Below are 7,080 nucleotides of genomic sequence, written 5' to 3' on the forward strand. Positions count from 1 at the left end.
GCCCTTCTTTAGGAATGAGCAGAGAGTGTTCAGCAGGAGAAGATAAAAGGTAGGGAGGAGGGACTTGGAGGAGGGGAGTTGGAAGTGGAGGAGATGCGGTGGAGGGCACCGTCGACCACGTCGCCTTCCTGACCTGCAGTCTTCTTGTTGACCTCTCCGCCTCCATCCTACTCCGACCTATCACCCTCACCTTGACCTCTTTCCACCTATCACATTTCCAACTCCCCTCCTCCAAGTCCCTCCTCCCTACCTTTTATCTTCTCCTGCTGAACACTCTCTGCTCATTCCTGAAGAAGGGCCTGTGCCCGAAACGTCGAATCTCCTGTTCCCTGGATGCTGCCTGACCTGCTGTGCTGTTCCAGCAATAAAGTTTCAACACTAATTTTAAATAATAAATGTTCAGTTCCTCATTTACATAAACAAGTATTCAAGACAGTCAGAAAGTCCGTAATAGATTAGATTAGATTACATTACAGTGTGGAAACAGGCCCTTCGGCCCAACATGTCCACACCGACCCGCCAAAGTGCAACGCACCCATACCCCTACATTTACCCCTTACCTAACACTACGGGCAATTTAGCATGGCCAATTCACCTGACCTGCACATCTTTGGACTGTGGGAGGAAACCGGAGCACCCGGAGGAAACCCACGCAGACACGGGGAGAACGTGCAAACTCCACACAGTCAGTCGCCTGAGGCGGGAATTGAACCCGGGTCTCAGGCGCTGTGAGGCAGCAATGCTAACCACTATGCCACCGTGCTGCCCACAAAAATGCAGAATTTCAATAAAAGATCAGCCGTATTTATTACTGCCGGCAATCACACTTTCCTACAAAGCTGACAGCAGATAACTATTTGGCAGACTGCAAGGAAAATACAGCTTATGGCTCGTCATAGGCCAGGTCCAAAAACACACATTTCAAGGATTCAATGTTTTGTCTTATCATGCTTTGTTTTCTTGGAAGTCTCAATCAACAATGTTTAATCAGCTTCACTCATCCAATACTATCTTCAAACTACGTATATAATTTATAAGACATGTCCTTAACACATCTCTCTTTGGCAAAGTAGTCATACATTGCTTCCCAAATGATTATGCTAAGCATCTTTCCAATTATGGATTTCAAATAAATGGGTCTGTCTTATTTCTTTTTTTCAGAAAATTGAAATAAATCATCTTTTACATTCATTAAGCTATACAATACAATATATTAAGCTATACAATACAAGCTAACAGCTCGGCCAACATACTTCCCATCGTATTCAGTATTCACTGGAAGAAGAATGCCTGGGTGATACATTATTCATCTACTGTGAGTTATGTTACAAAGATACATCTGATTATTATTTCACAAAACTGTATTACACATATAATTAAATTCTGAGTAGGGTGCGAGTTTCCTAAATCTCAAGACTTGATTTTGCAGAAAGGCATTTAATTTGGGCCAGTGCCATTTACTGCCTGAACATAAAGAGTCAAAACAAAATTTAACATTATTAACATTTTAGAACAAATGTATTTGTCAGCAAGGAAATTAGTCAGCAATATCACAGAGTTTACTCCAGACACTAGCCATTCATTATATGTTTGCTTTAGTACGCTTTGTTATGGAAAAATACCGATCCAGAATACTTGCGTAGATAATGTTGGGAGGTAATGTTGCAGCTGCACAGGTTAAGCCACTTTTGGAATACTGCATGCAATTCTGGTCTCCCTCCGATAGGAAAAATGTTGGGAAACTTGGAAGTGATCAGAAAAGATGTCCAAGGATGTTGCTGGGCTTGGAAGGCTTGAGCTATTGGGAGAGGCTGAATAGACTAGGGCTATTTTCCCTGGAGCATCAGAGGCTGAGGGGTGACCTTATAGAAGTTTATAAAATCATGAGGGGTATGGATATGGTAAATAGACAAGATCTTTTTCCTGGGGTGAGGAAGCCCAAAGCTAGAGGCCATAGGCTTAAGGTGACAGGAGAAAGATTTAAAAGGGACTTATGGGGCAACTGTTTCACACAGAGGTTTGTGCATGCATGGAATGAGGTTGCAGAGGAAATACTGGAGACTGGTAATATTTAGAAGACATCTGGATAGGTATATGAATAGGAAGGGTTTTGAGGTCTATGGGCCAAATGCTGGGAACTGGGACTATATTAATGTACGGCATCTTGTCAGCATGGAGCGAAGGGTCTGTTTCCATGTTGTATATCTCTATGACTTGCATCAATTTATGATTTTATTTTTGAATGCAACGCCACTAAATCACAATATACTAATTAGTTCTATGGCATTTACTGCACTGGCAAATCTACAGTCTAGCTGAATCAAAGACAGTACGTGATCCAACACACTTGTCAGTTACTTTGTTAGGTGATAGTTTCATCCCTTTACCATGACTGCAAGTCAACCAGTATCCCAAAAGATTCTGAGGAAGGGTCACCAGACCAGAAACGTTAATTTTGATTTCTCTGCACAGATGCTGCCAGACCTGCTGAGATTTTACAGCAACTTCTGTTTTTGTTCCCAAAAGGTATGTTGACAGGCTTCAATTACATTGTGTTTTAGTATTCTCTGTACAAAACATGTTCATAGTAGGCCCGTCAAGAGTTACCCTGCTGTGAATGTGTCAGACTTTCACACAACATTTTGCTTCAATCACTTCACTTAGCTATTATATGGCAATTATGAACTTAAAGAATGGCATGTCTACACTTATGTCTACAGTAATTGTTTCACTGGCAGCCATTTCAACTGTAGTGCTGAAGACCTCCACTGTCTCTTTTGACTATTTCAATTCAGCTGTAACACTGGGTAGTATAAAGCTGCCTCGTTACGTCGTATCTGCAAAATGGCCAGACAAATCCAATATGGCCAAATACCGTTCCAATTAATTTACATTCAATTAGCAATAGGTTGGTGGAAGGTGTCATGACAATTAAATCTCAACATCAACTCTTCAATAACCTGCTCCATATGCTCATTTTAGATGCCAATAAAGTCATTCAGTTTCAGACTTCAAAACATGGACAAAAGAGCTGAATTTCCAAAGTGTAGTGGGAAAGACTGCTCTCAACAAGATGTTCATTCAAGGAGATAATGAAGATCAGGGGAAATCTCCTTTCACGCACTTCCAAGTATAGTTTTCTCTAATACGATGAAGATTGCTGCCTCTATCATCATTTTATGCAGCAACTTGTTGATACCCTCAATCAGCTGGGTGGGAGAATTTCTCCTTGACATCCTTCCCATGTTTGTTAATTACTTTAAATCTATCCCTAGTTATTGACCATTTAGTTAAGGGAACTATGTCTTCCCTATCCATTTATCACCTTTTCTTCACTTCTCTATCCAAAGGAAACTTAGACCACTGGCAGGGCAAGGAGGCAAACCCCAAATCCACAATGGGAACCCCACAGTTTGACACCAATCTGATCCACATCTGAACTAACCTGACCTCATTGGGTCAGAGCTGCTGTGACAACATACATATTTATATACATGTAGTCTGCAGCTACAAATCGTGATGGCAGAAGCTACAATTTTCTTTACATTCACCAAGACTCTCATACAGCACCTTCCAAACCCTCCTTCCCCAGCCTTATCCCATGTCCAGCCCCACTCCTCCTCCTCACCTCTCTGATCTATTCTAACTTGCCCATTTTCCTAGTCACCTATCCACTCCACCCTTCCCACTGACCAATTACAACAACTCCCTACTTAAATTCACCTATCCCCATCCCACCTACCTTTCACCCAGCCCAACTCCACTCCCTCTATATACTTCTGTGCTCCCTCCCCAGTCCTGACAAAGGGTTTTGGCCAGAAATGTTGACTTTGCTGCTGCTCAGATACTGTCTGACCTGCTGTGCTTTTCCAGCTTCACACCTATTGACTCGGACTTTCAGCATTTGCAGTCCTTACTATCTCCTAGTTAAGTAAGCAAATTTGTTTTGACTTTCAGTTAGTTATCTGTTAGTTTTCTTTTTTCGTTAAGCAAGCAAAGGATTCAAGAGAACTAATGGCAAGGCAGAGTTGGGTGCCCACAATGAACAAGCTAAAACATTGTACTTTACAAGGAGCAGCACACACACAGGATATAGGCAGGGGCCAAGGATTGATGTTTGTGGGACACTAGGGATAACAGTGTGGAAGTGGAAAGTCATTTAAGCAATAAGGAGGTTAAATGCGTCAAAAACTGCAGATGGGTCAAAAACAATAAGCAAGAATTGTATCCTTTGTACAGACAAAGCGGACATTTTTTGTAATGTTTTGGTAGTGTTTGGCTGAAGCCTGATGGGAGTGCATCAATAATGGAATTTTGGGAAAAATTGGCAGGGATTCAGAAGACAATGTTCAGGGATCAGACAGTATAAATAGGATGAGGTGATAATTAGCAAGGAAGATGCAGTCAACTTTTTTTAAAAGAAAAGATTTTTCAAAAATACAGGAGGTAGGGGCAGAGGGGGTTGCGAAGGGACAGAGAGGGAGAGAGATATATGACAGATAGAAAGAGGAGCAGAGACAGACAGACAGACACACACACACACACAGAAAGACAGAGTGTGAGACAGAGAGACGGACAGACAGTGAGGCAGACAAACATACATACAATACCAAACGAGAGAGAGCAATTAACAATTTGGATAACATGGGGATCAAAAAGGAAGTTCGGCAGTTAGTTGTTTAATGGGATTACGATGAAGGGAGCAAAATGAGTCTTATGGCCCAGGTGAACACAGAAAGTACATGACAGGAGGTAGGAAATAAGTTTGAGAGAGAAGTGATTTTGGACAAGGGCAATTTATTAGATGGTCTTGATCAGAGTGACAAAGTCCATGAACTCTTCACATTTACTGCTGCAGGCTAGAAACCAGCTTGGGTACATTGTGACCCAGTTTTTCTGACCATAACATGATAGGTCACTTCAAGTTACTTTCTAAAAAATCATCACAACCGTAATAACAATATTTTTAAATGCTGATATAAATCTATTTTCATGCTGTATAACAACCTGCAAGAGGTGGTGGTGGATGTGGGTTCAATTACAAACTTTAAAAGTCATCTAAATGGATAAACCAATAATAAGAGTTGAGAGGGATACGGGCCAAATGCTTGCAACCAGGGCTTGATCAGTTTAGGATCTCTGGACGATGCAGGCAAATTGGACTAAAGGGTCTGTTTCCCTGCTGCATAACTCTATGACCCTCCTACTATGATTCTATTTTATGTAAAAGATGTTTATTATTGTTCTATTTTCACCTAGCAACACTGTAGCAGACCCAATAGAATTACTTCCTTTTTTTATACAGTTTCCGTAGGATTAAAGTGGGGAAACAAAAATTTTAATACAATGGTGCTTAGTTCATTTTTTTCCATTATATTATTTCCTTTTACTTTTATTTTACTGCATGCAGAGAAAGTTACAAATCACGTGACCATTAACACAAACTAAAGGCTTGCTGGAATTCAACAGATATGGGAGGTTTGCTTTATCTGATCCACTCAAATCAAACAAGTACCAACTGCTTTGCAAATTACTCAAAGCTTAAGTGTGTCCATTCGTAAGTTTTGAGAAGATTTGAGGCTCAGGTTGAGGTTTTGGATGTAGGTTTGCTCGCTGAGCTGGAAGGTTCATTTTCAGACATTTCATCACCATACAAGGTAACATCTTTTGTGAGCCTCCGGACGAAGCACTGCTGATGATTCCTACTTTCTATTTATATGTTTGGGTTTCTTTGGGTTGGTGATGTCATTTCCTGTTCTTTTTCTCAGGGCGGTGATAAACCCGGGTCCAAATCAATTTATTGATAGAGTTCCGGTTGGACTGCCATGCTTCTAGAAATTCTTGTGACTGTCTCTGTTTGGTTTGTCCTAGGATGGATGTGCTGTCCCAGTTGAGGTGGTGTCCTTCCTCATCTGAATCTAAGGATACTAGTGAGAGAGGGTCATGTCATTTTGTGGCTAGTTGATGTTCATATATCTTGGTTCCTAGTTTTCTGCCTGTTTTCCAATGTAGTGTTTGTTACAGTCCTTGTACGGTATTTTGTAAATGACATTAGTTTTGCTTGAAATCTGTATAGGGTCTTTCAAGTTCATTAGCTGCTGTTTTAATGTGTTGGTGGATTTGTGGGCTACCATAATGCCAAGGGATCTGAGTAGTCTGGCAGTCATTTCAGAGATGTCCTTGATGTAGGGAGAATGGCTTGGGTTTCAGGTCATGTTTTGTCAGCTTGGTTGGGTTTGTTGCTGAGAAATCTGTGGACTTGTTCATTGGGTACCCATTCTTTTTGAATACACTGTATAGGTGATTGTCCTCTGCAGCTGTGTTTGTGGATGTTGGGATGATCGAAGCTGCATCAGAACATTATTCCAACGAGCAACGACATACTGCAGCACAGAGGAACTATGCAGACAATAGGCCACAAGCAGTATTTTGTGGGGAAAACCGTACAAGATTAGAGAGAATATAGAACTCAAGGAAAAATCCAGGGACTGTTTTCATTTGAAGCTGATTGACAGTGGAAAGGAGCCAAAGTCACACTCGTGAATAAGTCCTGGAGTGATGTTTTGATGTGTACAGGGTACAGCAGTCCTAGGAAAGGAGGGTGATTCACCAGAGCAGAAGCTGTAATTGAGGTAGTCTATGACCAAGCAGTTTTTGTGAGGACATTCCAAAAACCAGATGAGTACAAGCGAAGAACTGTGAAGCCTCGTGAAGTTTATTGGATTTGATGATCCACGATGTCATTATCATCCAATGCAGGGGAATTGCTGAGAAACCTATGGCATCAATCTTCATCATGCTTGCTATTTCACCTGTGCTGTGTGGTGCTGAATCAGTCTACTACCCATAACTACCATGTCACTTTTGAGTGTAGGAAAGAATATATATTGTAGATCAGTACTTCCCACACGTTTTCCCACTGTGAGCCCACTTCAAGGCTTGAAAATTGCTCTAAGTACCTTGGTGAAAATGTAGAAGTGGAGAAAAATCAATGAAAGCACAGATGCGGAAAGAGGACTTGTGAAACAGAGGTCATTGCTGCCTTGAAACCCCAATTCAGCTTCTGATCCACATTTTGCA

Source organism: Chiloscyllium plagiosum, chromosome 3 (assembly GCF_004010195.1).
Source record: "Chiloscyllium plagiosum isolate BGI_BamShark_2017 chromosome 3, ASM401019v2, whole genome shotgun sequence".
NCBI classification, from domain to species: Eukaryota; Metazoa; Chordata; class Chondrichthyes; order Orectolobiformes; family Hemiscylliidae; genus Chiloscyllium; species Chiloscyllium plagiosum.